Source organism: Carettochelys insculpta, chromosome 6 (assembly GCF_033958435.1).
Source record: "Carettochelys insculpta isolate YL-2023 chromosome 6, ASM3395843v1, whole genome shotgun sequence".
NCBI classification, from domain to species: Eukaryota; Metazoa; Chordata; order Testudines; family Carettochelyidae; genus Carettochelys; species Carettochelys insculpta.
Window position 1 is genome coordinate 42673038 of NC_134142.1, and position 22330 is coordinate 42695367.

Here is a 22330-nt window from a genome sequence, read left to right on the forward strand (position 1 = left end):
ATTCGAACATGGATCAAAGGAGATCCAAGGATCTGAGCTTTGAAGCCTCAATCAAATGGAGGTCCACAGTGACCTGTCCTTGTCTTTATAGACTCTTTCGTCATTCTATTGTAGTTCCTTATAAGCTGCTTATCTTCAGAAGAGATACAAATGAGAAAGTAGTGGCCATGTGGACCAAACCAGAGAGGGCTTTTCATCTGTTGAGGATGCTGGGGTGGAAAGCACAGATGTTTCTTGGAGAAAAGGACAGATGGTATCGCTGAGGCTGGCATCACTGGCCAAGCAAACGTGTAGGGGAGACAAGTCATGTAAAATGTGGGGGGGAAGTGCCCTGTGTTCATCCTAATATGCTAGCCAACTTTTCAGAAACAAAGGGAACAGGCTTAGTGTTCTTCACTCCACCATCCCAAATCTCACCCTCCGATGGAAATTGAGAACTTGGAGATGAATTTCCATATAATGGTTCCCACACAGACAAACTTCCAGCCACCGGCTTGCAAGAGAAAATCTGCTGCAAAAGGCAGCAACTTTGCCAAGCAATAAAATGATGTGGAGAAAATTCCCACAAGCAGCTTTGTTGTGACTGAAGCAGCAACCTTGACCAGTCACTTCAGAGCCCAGTTACATCCATAATGATACTGTTTCCATCTTTCCCTTCCCCCCTAGTATGAAAGATGAGTGGCTGCGTGGAACGAGTCCCCGAGCTGTGATGGGAAGCTGTCTCACTTGGCTGCAAATATATATATATTATATATACATACATACACACACACACTCACTCTCTCTGTAGTATGGCTGTGATGAATCCTTTCATTATTCATCTGCAGTCGCCTGGCTGCTGCTTCTGCTTCCTTTTCCTCTCTCTTTTTCATTTTTAAATAAATAAAAAGAAAAACAGACTAATGATAAATGCTGACTATGATTACTTTTAAACAGCCAGGCCTCACTGTGAAACAAAGAATATGAAAGAGGTGGACACAGTGAGAGCTGGGAAGCCTGGGAAAGATCAAACAGCAGATGGAAAGAGATAAAGCAGCTAACCCCATCTTGGGCTAGTGGAGTGGTCACTGGAGCAGGAAGATTCTGATGCTGCAGGCTGTTTGTGCATCCAGTCAGCTCGAGGTTGACAGGGAGTGTGCTGATCCAAAATATCCGAGACAATTAGCAGCACTCACTTGTGCGGCTGATTTCCATAGAGAAGACATTCAAAGACTCCTCAGTGAATAAGGAGGAGCAGCCACAGGATAAGGGGCATGGAACAAAATGGCAACATGAACTCCTAGGAAAGTACAGGAGCTTTCATTCATGTTTTTAACTCAGTTGGGGGCTTTCCAGTGTTATCTAATAGCGCCTAGGAACAGAGGTGCATTTACAATGAAAACTTATGGGGCCCTGGCCTGGGGTCCCCCAACAGCACAGGGCCTCCCAGACCAGGCAGCCCCGCACTGATTCTGGTACCACCCCCACTACTGTGCCATGGGTGGGGGGAAGCAGTTCCTCTGCATAGAAGGCTGTGGAGGAGTGCATGCCAGGAGCTTCAGGACAGCTGTCAGGAGGCGGCAAGCAGTGCAAACATGGAATAGACGGCTTCAGAGGAGCATGAGGCAGCCACGCAGCCAGCTGGAGAAAAGCAGTGCTTCGAAGCAGCAAGTGCTGCATCTCTCCTGCTGCTGGTTGGGTGGCTGCCCAGTGTTCCTCTGAAGCTTTCCAGCCAGGGTTTGTGCTGCTGGGTGCCACCTGATGAGTGGCAGCTGCTTGTGGGTGGGGAGGGCAGCTGGCTGCAACAGGAGATGGGAGGGTGGCCAGGGGATGGAGAACCTGCAAGCTACTCAGCCGCCAAGAAAAACCTGCATTTTGAAGTGGGAAAGCACCACTTCTCTCTAGCAGCTGCCTGTGGTGCTCCCTCCTTTTCAGTTTTCTGGCCCCTGTAACACTGCCGGCAGGGAGGGGTACTCAAGTGGCTAATGGAACTGTGCCCCACCTCACCTTCAGATGAAGTACATGTGGGTCTCTGCCCACTTTCCCAGTATAGCCAGTGCAAGGCCATTGGGTGCCTCAAGCTGTCCTCCACAGCCACAGAGATCTTCATATCACCTCTCTCAGGCTTCTTCTCCAGCCCCACTATGGCAACTCCGCTCCTTCTACCTGAGGCCCTGCCCTTCAGGGGTCCAGACCTGCCTCCCCCACATACACACCATAGCATCGGAGGACAGGACTCTCCACAGCCCCCTCTCTCCATCATTGATCTTCTCCGTCCTGTCAATCAGGGTCAACTGGAGAGGTGGGCTTTTCCCATTTGCCCTAAGAACTGCGTGTCTCAAGATCTTGATTCCTCCAAGACCCTTGCCTTCCTTGTTAGCCAGGAAGCTAACCAACCCAAAAACCTGCTGACTTTTTTAGTTAGGGGTCAACAGTCCCCTTACACTTAGTTTCTGTGCCCATGGCCTGCTCCCAGGTCTGGACCTATGCCTAGGAGAGACTGACTGACTTTTGGCATCCCACTATTAAAAACATTTCAGTGCCACTGGTGTTAAACCTAATTGGGAGGTCCAAACCGTGGCCCACCCAGACCCACCTCTGACTACACCCAGGCTCTTTCAGACATTTTAAATCTGTCTAAAAATCAAGATCAGTTTTCTACCAATAATGAAGTGATACTATGCATCTAATAGTCAAAACGCAAAAGAAACAGACAATGGTGAGGTAAAAAGATGAAGCTAAGCAAAAAGAGAGTGTCACCTCATTTTAAAAATCTTGAAGTATTGAATTGAGGACATTCATCAAAAAGTATGGATGAGGAAACATCTCAATTATCTGATCACTTGCTGAGTTGTGAGGATACCACGACTGTAAAAGTTGAGCAACTGGAGTCTGAAATGGCAATGGAATTACAAAAATATTGGTAATTTTGTGAAAGTAAGGGAAGATGCCTACCCTGAAGACATTGCGTTATGATAGAAAATTTCTTAGTAAATAAACCAAAAACATAGGTAATATGGAAAAGTTTAGAAAAAGAGTATAAGGTTGGAGGACGAAAGCAATTTAGAAGTCTTCATGAATCCCATTTTCTGAGGATGAAGCAAAATGGGACCACAGAAATGAGAAAATGGTTATTTTTTTCCAGAAACCATCAAGGCAGTCTACTGTTACGTTGACAAATTATTTTCTGACCATAATAAAGGAAAACAAACATTTGTTGATGGGCACTCTAATTGGAAATATGTTGCAAGAGCTATTGCTGATCCTGAAACTTACAAAGCTCATATTAATGCTATGTGTAAGTTTGTTCAAAGATGTAAATTATCTAGAAGAAATGCTTCCACAGTATTGGCTCTGTTTGAAAAGGAACATCCTAATTGGAGGAAAGTGCTGAGACGTATTGTTACCGCGGTGAAATTGCTGTCTTCTTTGGGACTACTTCTATGAGGACATGACGAGTCATCACTGTCAACTCAAAAAGATAAAATTTTTAACCTGCCTTGACTATATTAGTGAATTTGACAATTTTCTCAATGACCACATGAAAAATTCTCTCTACAGGATATTGTGGCTCAGGGAAGACCAACTTTTTAATGCACAAAACCTACAATGAATTCATTACTGTAATGGCAGAGCAGCTTAGAAACCAAGTCACTGATAAAAGATGCCAAGTACTATTCCATAACAGTCAATTTGACACCAGATGTGAGTCACGTAGACCAGTCAACATGAATTTTAAGATATGTGATTGGCAATGGTGAAGTTGTAGAGCAATTTCTTTGTTTTGTTCCACTAAAATCCCACACTTCTGAATGTCTACAAACAACGGTTTTGGAAATCATTGCAAATTTAGGTTTGCACATTAAAAAGTGCTGTGGGCAGAACTTTGATAATACCGCACATATGGCAGGAAAATATTCAGGTCTACAGGTGTCATGAATACGTGCAGGGAAGGGGTTAATCTCTTCCTGATGTAACTTGAGCCCAGGTGAGCCAATGGCAGTGGGGTGACTTTTTTGAACTGAGAACAGTTGCAGTTTAAAGGGTCTTTTGTCTGTTGGGGAGGCAGAGAGAAGATGGAGAGAGAAGGATGTCTCCCATGCAATTGAAACAAATCCATTAAATATCCTGATAGTCTCAAAAATCAGCCATAGAGTTGTAAGTGGAAGGGAAAGGTATAGTTAGACACAATCAGGTTATGGTTATTTTGAATTTGGTTGGAGTGGTTACATTTGTTTTTCTGTTGCTAATTTGATTTTTCCCCCTGTAACTTTTTAAGCTGAATCTGAAGAAAGTTGCTATAACTGGCACTATTTATTTTCTCTTGTTTTGTGAATAAATTACTGTTGTTAAGCAATTGATCTGATACTTATGTCCTGAGAAGGCCTGTGTATGTATATGCCTTAGAGTAGAAGGCCTGCTATCAAATTACAGCTTTGTGTTTCCAAGCTCTCATGTAAGTGAGGGATAGGAGCTGGGTTCATCCAACACAGGGCATTTTCAGGTGTGCCTTCCTGGGTTAAGGGGTTCTTTGTTTTTCCTGGGTGGTGGCAGCCCTATCCTTCAGAGTCCAGGGAATGTGTGACCTTGGGAGGTTTTAAAGTAAAGTCTTTTGTAGGAAGGGTGTTTAAGTTTTGTGGGCCCCCACTTTTGCACTTGGAGTGCCAGAATGGGGATAGAGCCCTGACAACAGTCCAGACTGAATAATGCAAACCCCTATACTTTATTTATACCATGTTCCAGCCATTCCTTACATTTAATCTGAAATGCTGCAGCCAAATCTTGTGAGGAGGATACACTTTTTCTGACTTTGTTCAAAACACCTATGCTTTTTTTTCAGTTTCCACACAGTGCTGGAATATGCTACAATCACACTTGGAGCAGGCAAATGGAAAATATTTGACAGTCAAAAGAATTTGTGACCCCAGGTGGTCTGCTCATGCAGATGTGGTTTTGGCTTTGGAAATGAGCTCTAATGTTATAAAGAGAATCTTATTAGACATAGTCACAGCATTCTGAAAAACCACATGCAAACACTGAAGCAAAACCCTTAGCAGAGAAGTTTGAAAAGTACGATATTGCTGTTTTTACTATGTTGTGGAACCATTTGCTTCAAAGAATTAATGCCATCAGCAAATCATTGTAAAAAGTTTATGCAAATTTTTTGAAGGCTGCACAATTGATAGCTCAACTACAAATTTTGTCATGGAAGTTTCAATGACTATAGGCCTGTGGAAGCAAAGGCAACTAACAGAAAATACAGATTCCTCTAATATATATGATGAGAAGCCTAAAAAAACCAGGAAGTTATTTTTCAATGAAAGTAAAGGCAATGAAATCAAATTAGAAGTGAAAAAGATCATTGCTGAGACCATCAACGTTATTTGTGATAGAATAATAGTGTAACTGCACAGTAGAGGTGACTCTCTAAAGAAACTGTTGATTTATTTTACATTTTTCTTTTGTTTTTTGTTTTACAGAAGTATGGATGAAGACGCTTAAAATGACTACAGTGAGAAATTAAATGAATTCCACTGAGCAGACACAGACAATCTTTTTGAAGGTGGAGTGAAGCATTTCATTCATTTTACCAAAAAGTATGAAGTCTGTGCTTTGAGAGCACCAGCTGACTTGTATACACCTATACATGAACATTCTTTTTCTCTATTGAAACTACTTAACAATTATTTGTGAAATATGATGAGACAGGACTATTTGACCATTCAGCTTTACTAGCAACTGAAAGTGCCTCTTTACAAATATCAATTCTAATGACTTAATTGATTAATTTGTAAAGAAAAAGTACACGTAGCTATATGTTTTGGGGTTTTTTTGAAATTCAGTAAGTTTCATCAGAGGAAGCTAACTTATTTTTCCATTCATGTGTCATCTATACATTTTACTTTTACACATTTTTCATTTTAGCACAATGCAAATACAAGCTTCCATTTAGATCAGAAGCTCTCAGACTGTTCTCTGATAAATCCACTCAGAAGGACTGAAAAGTTATTTTTTTAATAAAGTGCTCTTATCCAAAACACTTTATAATAGCTAATGGTACAAACAATGTTTGGAAAGATCATTAAGCGGTCCACCAAGATGCTCAGCAATTTTCAAGTGGTCTGTGGGGGGGCCGGGAGAAAGACTACAAAAACAATCAAGGTACCCCAGTTTATTTTCATTTGCTTCTTATTACTTATAGAGGAGGGGGAGGAATTTAAAAGAATGAAAAATGGGAGGGGCAGAAAGAGTAAATGTGCTTTCTTTTGGCTGGGTCCCTGGGTGGTACCCAAAATGAAGCTGAGCACAGGGCCCCACTAACTATAAATCTACCCCTGCCTAGGAATCCAGTGTGGCTCAGAGTGATAAATCTGACTCTGAGAGAACCTGCTCTCTCAGATTAGGAGAGCAGGGCTCCAGCCCTTTCAGTGTAGCAAAAGACACACACAATGGAGGCTGGATGCATATAAGTGAAGTCTGAAGATAGTTTCTGACCTATCGGGCCATGGACTGCATTGATGAGCCAGTGCATCTGGCAGGAGGAGAACCTGGCCCCATGACATCTGCTCCCTGTCAGTTCCACTAACCAGAACATAACATAAGAACACTCACACTGGGCCAGACCATAGGTCCATCAAGCTCAGTACCCTGTCTTCTGACAGTGGCCAATGCCAGGTGCCCCAGAGGGAACGAACAGAACAGGTAATCATCAAGTGATCAATTCCCTGTTGCTCATTTCCAGACTCTGGCAAACAGAGGCTAGGAACACCCTCCATGTCCATCCTGGCTAACAGCCATTGATGGACCTATCCTCCATGAATTTATCTAGTTCTTTTTTAAACTCTGTTATAGTCTTTGCCTTCGCAACATCCTCCAGCAAGGAGTTCCACAGGTTAACTGTGCATTGTGTGAAAAATATTTCCTATTGTTTGTCTTAAGCCTTTAATTGTCTTTTTTCCAAGCTAAAAGGTCCCAGTCTTATTAATATCTCCTCATACGGCAGACGTTCCATACCCTTAAGCATTTTTGTTGCTCTTTTCTGAACCTTTTCCAATTTCAATATATCCTTTTAGAGATGGGGCGACCACATTTGCACACAATATTCCAGATGTGGACGTACCATGGATTTATATAGCATTAATAGGACATTTTCTGTCCTATTGTCTATTGCTTTCTTAAATGATTCCCAACATCTTGTTAGTTTTTTGACTGCTGCTGCAGATTGAGTGGATGTTTTCAGAGAACTATCCACAATGACTCCACAATCTCTTTCTTGAGTGGTAACAGTTAAGTCAGACCCCATCATTTTATATGTATAGTTGGGATTGTATTTTCCAGTCTGCATTACTTTGCATTTATCAACATTGAATTTCACCTGCCATTTTGTGTCCCAATCACCCAATTTATTAAGATCATTTTGTAGCTCTTTACAGTGTGCTTGGCACTTAAGTATTTTGAGTAGTTTGTCTCATCTGAAAATTTTGCCACCTCACTGTTTATCCCTTTTTCCAGATCATTTATAAACATGTTGAATAGGACTGGTCCCAGTACAGACCCCTGGGGGACTAACACCACTATTCACCTCTCTCCATTCTGAAAAATGACCATTTATTCCTACCCTTTGCTTCCAATCTTTTAACCAGTTACCAGTCCAAGAGAGGACCTTCCCTCTTATTCCATGACAGTTAACTTTGCTTAAGAGGGACCTTGTCAAAGGCCTTCTAAAAATCTAAATACACGATATCCACAGGATCCCCCTTGTCACATGCTTGTTGACCTTTCCAAAAATTCTAATAGATTGGTGAGGCACAACTTTCCTTTACAAAAGCCATGTTGACTCTTCCCCAACAAATTATGTTCATCAATGCATCTGACAGTTCTGTTCTTTACTAGAGTTTCAACCAGTTTGCCTGGTACTGAAATCAGACTGACTGGCCTGTAGTTGCCAGGATCACCTCTAGAGCCCTTTTTAAAGACTGGCATCACATTAGCTATCCTCCAGTCATCTGGAATAGAAGCTTTTAAATGACAGGCTACAAAGTTAGTAGGTCTGCAGTTTCACATCTGAGTTCCTTCAGAACTCTTGGGTGAATGCCATCTGGTCCTGGTGACTTATTACTATTTAGTTTATCAATTTGTTCCAAAACCTCCTCTAATGACACCTCAATTTGAGACAGTTCATCAGATATGTTACCTGAAAAGAATTGCTCAGGTTTGGGAATCTCCCTCACATCCTCAGCCATGAAGACTGATGCAAAGAAATCATTTACTCACTCTCCAATGGTTTTATCACCCTTGAGTGCTCCTTTAGCATCTCAATCATCCAGTGGCCCCATGGGTTGTTTTAGCAGACTTCCTGCTTCTGATGTACTTAAAATTTTTTTTGCTATTATTTTTTTCTCTTTGGCTAGCTGTTTTTCAAATTCTTTTTTGGCCTTCCTAATTATACTTCACACTTCACTTGGTAGAGTTTATGTTCCTTTCTATTTTGCTCACTAGGATTTAACTTCCATTTTTTTAAAGGATGCCTTTTTATCTCTCACTGCGTCTTTTACTTTATTGTTTAACCACAGCGGCACTCTTTTGATTCTCTTACTATGTTTCCTAAATTGGGGTATACATTTAAGTTGAGCATCTACTATGGTGTCTTTAAAAAGTTTCCATGTAGCTGGCAGAGATTTCACTTCAGGCACTGTACGTTTAATTTCTGTTTAACTAACTTCCTCATTTTTGTGTAGTCCCCCTTTCTGAAATTAAATACTACAGTCTTGGGCCACTGTAGTATCTTCCCAGCCACAGGAATGTTAAATTTAGTTCTCTTATGGTCACTATTACCCAGAGGTCCAGACACATTCACCTCTTGGACCAGATCCTGTGCTCCACTTAGGACTAAATCAAGAATCGCCTCTCCTCTTGTGGGTTCCAAGACTAGCTGCTCCAAGAAGCAGTCATTTAAGGTGTCAAGAACCTCTCTCAGCTTCCTGTCCTGAGGTGACATGTACCCACTCTATATGGGGATAGTTGAAATCCCCCATTATTATTTGTTTTTTTATTTTGATAGCCTCTCTAATCTTCCTGGGTATTTCACAGTCACTATCACCAGCCTAGTCAGGTGGTCAGTAATATACCCCTACCATTATGTTCTTATTATTCAAGGATGGGATTACTATCCAGAGAGATTCTATGGTGCAGTTTGGTTCATTTATGATTTTTATTTCATTTGAAGTCTTTTACACACAGAGCTCTCCAAGAAGCAGCATTGATTATTCCCAGTTAAAGTTTCCTATTGATTGAAGGAATGGGCAGGAGGAAAGCTGCAGAAAACAGTATCCAGGATCAAGAGGCAAAATCAGTTCACTTCAATATTACATCTCATCAAAGAATAATTTTTCCCTGTGGCCATAGTCAGACAAGTTGCCACCTGATTCACACAGGCTTGCTCAGTATGTGCCATTCATTTGGTTCTCCAACTAGATCCTGCTTTTGCAGGTCCAGTCAAATCATTTCCTGAACCCATTTGGGTGGCTGAACATCTGCTGTTAGAAAGGGCAGAACTTGGCCAACTTTGACTGCTGCTCACTCCTGTGGTAATCTATGGGCAAGTCCGTGCAGTGACATGGACTGCAGCAGTCCTCACAGAATCACCACAACAGCAAGCCTGAGCATAATGTTGTATCCTTTCATATCGCTGTACTATCGTTAACTAATGGATGGACGCTTCTCTCCCTCTGCTCGCACATAGGACTCCTTGGGCAGAAGGGAGCGTGCAGAGACTCCTCACACATTTATACAGATGCTACCATCTTCTTGGCCATCACAACTGACGCCACTGACTTCCAACCCGGATGTTATTTTTGATTCTTTTCACCTCTCTTCCTAGCTCCTCCTCTTTCAAAAATGATCTAAGTCCTGTTCTCGCTCCTACCCCTTTCTCTAGTCTTCCACTCCAGCTCTCAAATCAGCCTCAGTCCCCTCAGCTACTAGTCTCCTCTTCTGGCTTCTGGGCTCCCCACTAGATTTACACATGTCTAAGTCCACAGGCTTCAGATGCACAGTGGTGTAAGAGAAGAATCAGACACACAGTGGGTAGCCTGATTGAAAAACAACTTGACGCCAGTCCCATGGGCCTTGTACCATCATTTACACCCACGCTGTGTGAAAAATGCCACCCAATCAGAACAGTACTAGCTTATATGTGCTTAGCACTGGTGTAAATGAGACAGGAGAGAACTGAGCCCAGTGTGCTGTACAGCAAGGGTGAGGAAACTTTTTACATCAGGCCCCACTTTTCAACTCTGAAGTTAGCAGTAGCTCCCCCTGCCTGTCTAATGTAATCCAAACTGATGGAAATTTTTGGTTATGTTCACATAAAAAAAGAAAACCCAAACCTTTCAGCATGTGTAAGAAAGTAAGTCTGTAGAATGTAAAAGCTTTGTTAATCGGTATATAAGTGTGAACACACACACATAAAAACAGTAACATTTCAGCATTTTTAATGAGATAGATGAGTCTGAGACCTAGCAGCCAATCATGTCGTGCCCCCACTTATGAAATTTCACCCCCCCCCCAAGAAGGCACATCCCCCCCACTTTGCACGCCCATGCTGTAGAGCACAGCTGGGGGCACTGGACATCTGCTCTACATACGGGAGCTAGATATAAAAGTCTAATTATTTTATTTCATCAGTGAATGAATTTGCAACAGTGTTCATCAGAAAATTTAAGTTGCTCTGTAAATTGATCCTTCACACCTGTGGCTAACATGACATGTAAATTCTTTGGAGACTGTTTATGTTAAAATGCTATTTATCAATTATTATGTTAGCCCCAGAATTGAGGAGCGATGCCAGGTGGAAGGGAGGAAAGGGAAAGCCAAGGGGGAAGCTAACAAGACATTTAAAAGATTTATCATAGCACTTCTCTGTTTATTCAGTTGTGTGTTTTGCTATGATTTCCTGGTTGCTCTCTAAGCCCTTGGGACAGAGGTGCTGGTGCTATTTTTGGGGTGGTGGTGCTGAGCTTCTCCTGCCCATTGGACCTACTGAGATTGGACTGCCAGCTCTACTGAACCAAATGGACCAGACTACATTGCTACAAATGGCATCCAGTCTATCCAGTTTGGGAGAGTTGTCAACCCTCGCCACCCCAAGCTGGTGCCACAGCTGGTAGAAGCTGCAGAGCTATGGGACCTTGGGGGAGCCCACGGAGCCCAAGACAGGGTCAGCCGGTGACATGACCCTGGATCAGGGAGGAAGGGAGAGACTGCCTGGAGGTAAGGAGCTGGCCCCCAGGCACCAGGAAGCTGACTGCAAAACCTGCTGCAGCACCCCCCACACTTATGCCTCAGGCACAGCCAAGAAAATATCCATGCAGTTTCTTGTTTTGTCCGTTTGCCAAATTAATAAAGTAGGCAGCCTATTATTTGTTGACTATCATCTGAGATTTTCTCTACTGTTTGGTCTGAGGAGGAGGAGTCAGGTGACGACAAATGTTGGCCCAGATCAGGAGAATGCGTTAATTTGGCATTGCCTCTGGTGTGTTGTTTAAAAAAATAAAAGCATCAGCTCCACTGTCAGGAGTGGTCAAACTCACCTACTTCTCTTCTCCTGGTTCAGTAGAAGCCAACCTGTTCAAACATCAGATTCTCTTGGATGTTGTGTATTTGGGCTGCTCCTTAGCTGTCAATTGTTCAGTAATTCAGGGAAATGTAGTTATTTTCAAGGTGTATACAAGTGTTTGGGAAGTCAAAATTCCCTGTAAAGAAATCCCAACATGTAGAAACATATACACCTATACATACACCACCACAAACCCCAGCCAGCAATAAAACCCTATTTTAAAAGAATGGTGTAGTTGCAAAGAAAATAACTCAAAAGTTCGGAAATGCCAAACCGACAGGTCACCTGTAAAACAAGCAGCCTTTGCTCAGGCCCCCTGTGCATGTATTGTCATACAGGCTTTAAGTTGGATTACATATTATTTTTGCACAAAACTTCTTCCTCATTCAGTGCACAAAATGGACCATTTCTGCAATGAATCAGAGTTGTGCTGGAAAGTTGTCTGTAGGAATCCCTGCCTCATTAGCTGCACAGGTTGGAAGATGAATGAAGCAGGGGACTAAGGGACAAAAAACAATGGTCTTATGATTCAGGCATAGTGTTATGGTTCAAATTGAATTCTACCCCTGCCTGTGCCACAGAGTTCCTATTTGACGCTGGGTGACTCACTAAAACCAAAATTTTGATAGGTGACCATTGGATGTTCTCATTTTCTCAGTACCCAATCTAAGATGCTGAGGTCCCATTTGCAGAAGTCCTGAGTGCTCACAGCTGCAATTAAAGTCAATGGGGGCTGTGCTTTGACCATACAATGAGTAGCAAAAAATACTAAATAGCTACAAAAATCAGGGCCTATACAGTTCAAGTTGGGCACCAAAAATTAGACAATAGACATTTAACAATTTTGGCTTTAATCATTTTGTGCCTTAACAGCACATGTTTTGGTAAGATAAATTCATTAATGTTTTTGAAGCACTTAGATACTCTACTGATGAGTGCCATAGGAAATTAGTAATAATTCAGAGTACGATTTGGATGGTGTGCTCTAAGTAAAGCACAGGACTGGACACTGATTAATGAGGATGACAAGAAATATTGAATAGCTGGTTGTTCAGAGAGTACCATCCACACACTGTTCTGAGCAAAGCCAGTGTCCTATTGGAAAAATATGATGTGATTAAATTAAAAGCTGTATCATACTGCATACTCAACAAAGGGACTAAATTAAAGAAACACGCAACATTGGCATTGTCCAACTTTTCAGTGTTTGGAATCTGTAGCCTTAATGCTTTTTTAATGTAATTTCCTAAGTTTTTTTTAGAAGGAAAACTGAAAATACAGAAATCCCTTCACGAGAAACCATTCTGACCCCTGCTTGGACCATCTGCACGGTTGGCAACCTTTCTAGATAGCACTTGAGTCAGTGGATATCTTCTGTGATGACCAGCTGCTACAGGGACACAAGACGCACACTTTGCCACATGTTGCTAGACAGCAGAGGAACGGTAGGATTAAGAGTCACAGAAATGTAGAGCTGACAGGGAGCTCTGGGTTCTCTGTTCCAGGTTCTAAAGACAAGTGTTCCCTAGCAATTAGAGACGGCTCTGACACTACACCACTCAGCCTGCCCCATTCCTCCTCTGGCTCCCTACTCTCCTGATTACAATCAACTCATTTTCACTTTTTTCTTAGGGCTGCTGTTTGGCACCACAGTGACACCTAGTAGTTAGGAGGAGTAACAGAAGGGAGAAGTCTGCTCTATCCCAAGCACCCTGCACTATAGAAACAGTTCTCGTGCAAGGTTGTGTACACCCCCTGGGGATACACAGAGGTCTTTTATGGGCTACATCAACTCATCTAAATCCTTGCTTAGTTTCACAACAGACTACGTGACAAGCACCAGCAAAGTCAGTACAAACTAAAATTGCACATAATGACTGGTTTATATTACTCTATGTCTTATACATTTAAATGTCAGTACAATACTTATATTCCAAATGATTTATTTTACTATTATATGGCAAAAATAAGAAAGTAAGCAATCTTTCATTAATAATGTGCTGTGACACTTCTGTCTCTTATGTCTGATTTTGTAAGAAAGTAGCTTTTCCGTAAGGTGAAACTTTGGGTATACAAGACAAATCAGACTTCTGAAAAACGAAGGCTGTGCCTGCACTAGCATTGTGCTTTCAAAAGAGGCATGCAAATGAGGAAATCGAAACTGCAAATGAGAAAAAAATGGAAGAAGGCTTCTTTCAAAGATGGGGTTTACTTTCAAAAGAGCCACGTCTACACTGCTTTTCTTCTTTCAAAAGAAGCACTTTTGAAAAAATATGCAAATGAGGTACCAGATATGTAAATCTGCACCTCATTTGCATTTCTGATTTCCTCATTTGCATGCCTCTTTGGAAAGCACAATGCTAATGTAGACACAGCCATACAGAAGTCTGTAAAAGTGAAGAGTCAAGTTATAGAGCAGATAAAGCTTTTGAATAACTTAGTTGCCAGCCTCTCACAAACCTCTCCTGAACATGTGCATGCATCTTCCACCCCGCCCTGCCCCACCCCCTGAAGCAAAATGTGTGGATTTTTACATGGACAGAAGAGGGTGTTTGCTTGACTCTAAAGCAATCTTCCTGCTAAATTTCAAGCCAGTGTTCCAAGCAACAGAGCTGCTAAGACACCTCACTGAGACAGTTGTAAGAAATGGCTCACCATTTTTGGTAAAACTTCAGAAAATATATCTGTGAGAGACATCTGGCATGGAAAATTTTTGCCTGCACAGTAAACGTTTGGCAAAATTATAAGGAACTGAAACCAGTGTGTTATAGTGGAAAGTGTCAGGCAACCTAAAGATGCCACTGCCAGCTCCATCTATAATGCCTTAATTTCACACTAGCAGGGAAATGGACTTATTGAGCTAACAGGTCTTTTTTGCCTTGGTCCTGTGCATCCTTTGGGTCACTGCATAGGTCTTACTCCTAGGAAATTTACCATGCAATTCCACATTAAAAAGACACTAAATTCCTATATTTGGTCACCAGGCAGAGGGGGATGACTTTTTAAAAATTTTCCCACAGGAAGTGATGTAGTTCCCGTCAATTAAAAAACATGATAAAACTGGACTCAAGGAAATCCTAGGAAATTACAGGTAAGAAGAAACTAGAAGACTCTTACCTTAATGGAGACTTCCCATCTCTAACTTTATTTTAAAGTATCCAAATGTCTGTATTTTGCACATTCCACACATCTTGTCTTAAAAAGACCTGCTCTTGTTCTATCGTGCTGACTGCCATTTAGAAACTTTCCATATTGCCTCTCACTAGAGAGTTACTAGCTTCCTGCTCTGGACACTGCTCTGACACACCAATTTGTTTAAATGGGAGAGTTGAGTCGGTGAGCTAGCCTTGGTTCAATTTTTGTGTGTGTTTTTAGTTGTGTGCCTGAGCCTGGAGGGATCACAGGTGAATATTAAGATTCAAATTTGTAAGAGATGTTGCTAAATGTCAAAAAATGAAAGCCAATAATTTTGGACCTACACAAAAAATGCGTGGATCTCTTTACTGCTGATCCTGCCACAAGCTATTCAAAATACTATTCTAAGAGCAGCTCCCAGCTTAGCTGACATCCTTGGTGCTTCTAGTTTAAAACCAATTAAGTAAATACAAATGAATTACACTAAGCAACGTCAGTATTTAAAGACCTCTATTTATCAAATGCGATACTTCACTGACAAAGTTCAGAAACAGAAGTGCACATGCGGGGGTAAAGATAGAAGCTAGCACTTCTAAGTTTGACAGTGTATTTTTATTGACACAATGTTGCCAATATTTGTCAAATCAAAGCAATAAGTTCCTAAACTGAGATTGGCTGAAGAGTTAGCTCCCTCTTTGTGTTTGCAAAGACATGAGACTATCCAACATTCATCCCCAGCCACATAGTGCTGAAAAATTAATGGTCAAGGACTCTGAGAAATAGGATCCTTACGAAAAGTACCCTGAAGGAATGCTACCACCTCAGTGAGCCCTATTCTTGGCAATTGGTTCTATCATGACCACTTCACTGTCACACCCACATTGTGCCTCTACTGAGTATACTGTTTACAAGATGTACAGTTTGAAGAGAGAAACTAAAATACCAAGAGCCTTATTAATTTATTCCATTTCAGAAAGACTAAATATTTTTCAAAATATTTTTCTGGGCATTTTTAAAGCACTAAGTTATTTTTGTGGTATTCAAAAATGCTAAATTCACGTGATGGCTGAAGCGCTATAGTTTATACCTACAGCAGTTGATGCACAGGGAACTTCCTACATGACTCTCCTCAGAGATAGCCTCAATCTTTACTTTTAGAGGCCAACATCAAATGTGACAGGAGTTCAGTCTCCAGGTTAATTCGAAATATGGTCTCCCACAAAACTGCTGAAGATCAAGATAGAGAGAAGTTACTCACCGTAGCAATGGTGGTTCTTCGAGATGTGTCCCCATGGGTGCTCCACGTTAGGTGTCGGGCTCACCCCGGCGCCACAGGTCGGATCTTCCAAGCAGTTTCTGCCAGACCGCGCATGCACTGGTGCGCGCCGCTCCCTTGCGCGCTCCCGGCCACGTGCACGATCCGGTCCCCACCAGTTCCTTGACCAACCACCTCGGATGCTCCTGCAAAACACTAAACAGAGATCCGAAGCGGGGAGGATGGGCAAGTGGTGGAGCACCCACGGGGACACATCTCGAAGAACCACCGTTACTACAGTGAGTAACTTCTCTTTCTTCTTCGAGTGTCCCCGTGGGTGCTCCACATTAGGTGACTACGCAGCAGTAACCCAAAATAGGAGGTGGGTAATCGGATCATGTGCAGCTTGTCCCCGAGAGGACTGCTGTCGACAGACGGGTATCCTCTTGGAATACCCTGTGAAGGGCGTAGTGCTTGGCGAAGGTGTCATAGGATGACCAGGTCGCCGCTCTGCAAATGTCTTTTAGCGCAACGCCCTTGAAAAAGGCTGTTGATGCCGCCACCGCCCTAGTGGAGTGAGCCCTGGGCGTGGCCAGTAAAGGAGTCTTTTTGAGTTCGTAGCACATTTTTATGCAGGATACGATGTGCTTCGAGATTCTCTGCGAAGAGAGACCTTCTCCTTTTGATTTGGGAGCAAGAGAGACTAGGAGTCTATCCGTTTTCCGGAAGGACTTAGTCCTGTCTATAGAGAAAGCCAGCGCCCTCCTCACGTTCAAGAGGTGTAGGCGCGCCTCTTTGTTGGAGTTATGAGGCTTTGGATAACGAGGATAAAACTATAGGTTCGTTAATATGAAACTCTGAAGAAACTTTGGGAACAAAGGCTGGATGCAGCCGTAAGGTTACCGCCTCCTTGGAAATTACTGTGCAGGGCGGCGTTGCCATAACTGCCGCAAGCTCGCTCACCCTGCGAGCTGACGTGATTGCAAGAAGGAAGGTCGTCTTTATCATAAGGAGACGGAGGGAAACCGTGGCTAAGGGTTCAAACGGTGGTCCCGTTAGCGCATTAAGCACCAGGTCCAAGCTCCACGAAGGTGGAAGCGGTTTCCGAGGGGGGTATAGGTTTACCAGCCCTTTGAGCAACCTGGTAACCATGGGATGGGCAAACACTGTGCGCCCTTCCTCTTCATGTCTGAAAGCCGATATAGCGGCAAGGTGGACCTTCAACGAGGATAGGCAGAGTCCGCCTCTCTTGAGGTCCAGTAAATACACTAGTATTACAGGTATATGCGCAGCAAGGGGGACTAATTGCTTGGTAGAACACCATGCAGTGAATCGAGTCCATTTTTGCTTATAGGGCTTCCTGGTGGAAGTCCTCCTGCTACTTTCCAGGACTTGTTGCACTCCCTCCGTACATGTGCTCTCTAGGGAGCTGAGCCATGGATTAACCATGCTTGCAGTCGCAGGCCTCGGGGGTGTGGATGCACTATGGACCCCTGGGCTGCGTGAGCAGATCCGGCACCACCGGGAGGGGCATCGGTGGATGGTCCGACGTGCAGGAGTAAGGGGAACCATTGCTGTTGATCCCACGTTGGGACTACTAGGATCATTCAGGCTCTCTCTCTCCTGGCTGTCTGCAAGACTTTGTGGATCAGCACTGTGGGAGTAAAGGCGTAGAGCAGGGGACCCCTCCACGAGATCGCGAATGCGTCCCCCAGGGACCTCCATCCCAGTCCTGCCCTGGAGCAGTATTGTGGGCACTTCTTGTTGTGTTGAGTGGCAAACAGGTCTACCTGGGGAAATCCCCATGCTTGAAAAATCAGTCGTAGCAGATCGGAACGGATCTGCCACTCGTGTGTGAGTGCGAAGCGCCTGCTCAGCTGGTCTGCCTTCACATTGTGAGCGCCTGGTAAATACGAGGCTTTCAAGGTTATATTGTTGGCGATGCACCAGTTCCACAATCGGACTGCTTCCGCACATAAGGCATGGGACCGAGCTCCTCCTTGCTGATTTATATAAAACATGGTGGAGGTATTGTCTGTACTGATCCCGACTACTTGCCTTGTATATGGTCTCGAAAGCGTTTGCAGGAGTAGAACACTGCTCTGAGCTCCAGTATATTTACGTGCAGTGACTGTTCCGTGGAGGACCACAGTCTTTGCGTCACCTTTTCGCCCGTGTGCTCCCCACCCTATGTGGGAGGCGTCGGTAGTGAGAAAAACAGATATTTGTGGTTGGTGAAAGGACACCCGTTAGCATGTTCTTGGGGTTCACCCACCATTGCAGGGATCTGCGCACCTCTGTCGTGGGCGACACCACCCTGTGGACAGTGTGTGCTGCCGGTCTGTAGACGCTCGCCAGCCAGTGCTGCATGCTGCGCCTATGTAATCGGGCATTCTGTACCACCAACGTTGCTGCTGCCATGTGGCCCAGCAGCTGTAAGCACGTCAGAACCGGCACCGTAGGGCTGAAGGTGATGACTTGCACGAGGGAACCAATGGCGCGAAAGCAGGCATCTGGTAGATAAACCCTTGCTGTGATGGAATTTATACGTGCCCCTATGAACTCTATGTCCTGTGTGGGGTCTATCTTTGATTTTGCCAGATTGATGACCAGGCCCAGTGAAGAGAACGTGTCTGCTGTGACGCGTATCATGCGAAGTACCTCCTCCTTCGAGGCCCCTTTCAGTAGGCAGTCTTTTTTTTGTTTTGTTTTTTTCTTCAGATATGGGAATATAAACACCGCCTGTCTGTGCAGGTAGGGTGACACCACTGCCAAGGTCTTGGTGAAGACTCTGGGGGCCGAGGAGAGGCCGAACGGCAGAACCTTGTACTGAAAATGTTCTTTGCCTACCATAACCCGGAGAAAACGCCTGTGAGCCGGGTGAATAGTTATGTGGAAATACGAGTCTTGTAAGTCGAGGGCTGCGAACCAATCTCCATCATCCAGTGCCATAAGTATAGAGGCGACTGTGATCATCCGAAAGCGTCGCTTGCGCAAGTACCGGTTGAGGCCTCGAAGATCTAGGCTGGGCCTCCAGCCTCCTGTCTTTTTCTCTGTGATGAAGTATCTTGAGTAGAACCCTTTCCCTCGGAGTTGCTCCGGCACTCTTTCCACTACCCCTATAAGCATAAGATGGCCTACCTCCTGCTTGAGTCTTGCTTCGTGGGAGGCGTCTTTTAGGTGGGGTCTGGGTGGAGGTTGTGGCGGTGGGAGCGACTGGAAGGGAATCGCATAACCCGTGGCCATGATCTCCAGTACCCATTTGTCTGTGGTGATCTTTTGCCACTGGTCGTAGAATGGTCGGAGGCAATGGTGGTACAGTAGCTTCGGATGACATTGCGTGATGGTAGCGATAGTGCAGCCCTCGATCTGTGTGTCAAACTTGTGGCCTTTGGCCCTGCCCCGAGGACGCACGGCTCTGTTGAGAACGTCGGCTGGGAGTTCTGTACTGTTGGTGCTGTTGATGTCGCCCTTGCTTGTAGCTCCTGTGGTACTGGGGACGCTGTGGTTGATACTGCAAACAGCTTCTGCGTGTCAAAGGGAAGATCAACGATCTTCGCCTACAGATCCCTCGGGATACCCGATGTCTGGAGCCAGGACTCCCTGCTCATGACCACTGCCGTAGCTGTTGAGCGTGCTGCCATATCCGCTACGACTAGGGTGATCTGAACTCCCGTCCTCGAGGCCGTGTAGCCTTCTTGCACGATAGCCTTGAGCACCGGCTTCTTGTCCTCTGGAAGCGAGTCCATGAGGGAGGTTAACCTAGAGTAGTTGTCAAAATTGTGGTTCGCTAGATGCGCTGCGTAATTCGCCATTCTCAACAGTAGGGTGGAGGAGGAGTAGACCTTTCTGCCAAACAGCTCTAGTTTCTTGGCATCTTTGTCCATTCCCCCTGTTTTGAACTGAGACGTTTTTGATCTCTGTTAAGACGATTCTACTATCAGAGAATTTGGTTGCGGGTGGCTGAATAGGAACTCCATGCCCTTCGCCAGCACAAAGTATTTCTTGTCCGCTCTCTTGGGGACAGGCGGAATAGTTGCAGGGGTCTGCCATACCGTGGTGGCGGACTCCAAGATTGCTTCGTCAAGTGGTATGGCTATTTTAGAGGAGGCCGGAGGTCTTAGATTTTTAAGGAGCTTATGGTGCTTCTCTTGCACCTCTGCTGTCTGGATGCCTTGCGTGAAGGCCACCCTTTTAAACAGCTCTTGGAACTGTTTGAGATCGTCCGGAGGATGGACGTCCCCCGGGGCCGTAGCCTCATCTGGGGAGGACAGCGAGGAACCGCTAGGGTACACCTCTCTGGACCCCTCCGGGTCCTGTTGACGGTGGTACATCCGCTCGCTAGAAGCTTGCGAGGGAAAATCCCGGGGTTCCAGAACCAACTCCCCCTGAGATATCTGAGTCTCTGTCCCCGTTCGCGATTGCCCTCGGGGATACGGAACCGTCTGTGGGGATCTGTCCCTAGTAGTATGCCTATGGTGTCTACGCCCCGCATGATAGGGGTGACCATGGCAACACGGGCACTGCTCCTGGGATGGTGACCTGGACCGCTCCGGTGGTGCATACCCCCTACATCTGGGGGGGAGAGATCTTCTGGAGACATGGGACACTGGAGAGACCGATTTGTGATAGTACTCAAGTGGCTCGAAGCCCAAGAAGGGCGAAGGTGGTCCAAGCCATGGGGAGGCTGGCTGTAGAAATGGAGATGGGGGCTCCAGATAGGCTACGGGTGAACCCTGCCTTCTCGTTGGAGTCCGCAGCACGAGCGGAGGGCTCAGAGAAAGCAGCTCTGCAGCCCTGTCTGGAGAGGGACTGCGGTGCCGTGTTTTCTGTGCTGCCTTTCCCCTCCCCTGTGGGGGTGGCTCCGCACCCTGACGCGTCGGGGATCTCAGCCCCGTAGTCTGCACCTCGCTCGGCACGCTCCTCAGCGGTGCCGCGCGGGTGGTCTCCCCCGGTGCCTGCAGGCCGCGTGCCTGCATGCTCTGCGCCACCGGTTCCCCGGGGGTTGGTGCCACTGTTTGCGGAGCTGCCGGTTCCGGCGCTTGCTTGGCCGCCGCCCTGCCCACGGTGCGGGGCGGCTGTTTGATCATCGGAGGCTGAACTTCCGCCACGTGCGTCTGCACACCGCCGCCGATCAGCTGTAGCTGCGGCTGGGGGCTGTGCGCTCCACCCGTCCCACTCGCTGTTGCTGCCAGCAGGGATCGGGTTGGGGAGATTTTCCTCCGTGTTTGCGCTGATGGGGTTAGGGACGCGGCTTTCCTTTTATGGGCCCCGGAGGGTCCCTCCTGCTGCGGCCACTCCGGCACGTCTGGCTGGAGGGCCTTGTCGAACAGCAGTATTTTCAGCCGCATTTCCCTGTCCTTCCTTGCTCTGGCTGTTAACTTGGCGCAGAAGGAACATTTCTGAGTGACATGGGATTCCCCCAAGCACCTTATACACTGACTGTGCCCATCAGACGCTGGCATCGCCTCGCGGCACGACTCACACTTCTTGAATCCTGAAGAGGACATTGTGGTGAGTCTTTGAGTTGTTAATAGGGTACTTAGCACCTTCTCTGTGCTTGTTCCCCTCTCGGATAAAGCCTGCCGCGGCAGGAGGGCTAATGGCCCTAGGCTCCTGGCCTCCGGTGCTCCGCTTGTTACTAGGATTGGAAACTTTGAATTCCTTCCCTTTCTTTGTTTTTTTTTTTTTGTTTGTTTGAAAACAACAACCGACTAACTTAATCTAAGACCAAAGAAACTTTAAAACAATTAAAAACGTTAAATACGCTAACTCTGGCCGTAGCCTGAGCGGATTCCATCTGCAGCCAATGGCAGTTAAAGAGGAACTGGCGGGGACTGGATCGCGCACGTGGCCAGGAGCGCGCAAGGGAGCGGCGCGCACCGGCGCATGCACGGTCCGGCAGAAACTGCTTGGAAGATCCGACCTGCGGCGCCGGGGCGAGCCCGACACCTAACATGGAGCACCCACGGGGACACTCGAAGAAGAATCATTGCTATCATACTATCTTCCGTGAAATAAACAGCTGTCCCTTAAACACTGATGTGATACCACCAACTCATTTCAAAGATTGCCTTTGTTGATGTGGGTGATGTTTAAACACAGTGATTCAGGTGAACAGCTACTTGAGGACCACTTGGACTTACAAACAAAGCATCTAAACAAGAACAAGGAAATGAAGTCTTGGAAAGCCGGCAAATAAGGCCACTGCAAAACACGGAGCAATGATACAAGCACAGGAAACTGGGGTGCGCCAGCAAATCCCTCTTCCTGGAGTCAAGAAGCCATGACTTGAATGGTAAAAGAGTAATCTCCCCTGTAGACTTCTTAGTTGAGATGTACAT

General features: G+C 45.3%; 1 protein-coding gene across 1 annotated transcript in view; it reads right to left on the reverse strand.

Annotated features, from left to right (window-relative positions):
* GPATCH2L (G-patch domain containing 2 like) overlaps positions 1-22330 on the reverse strand; it is a 94798-nt gene that overhangs the window by 23475 nt on the left and 48993 nt on the right. The window lies entirely within an intron of this gene.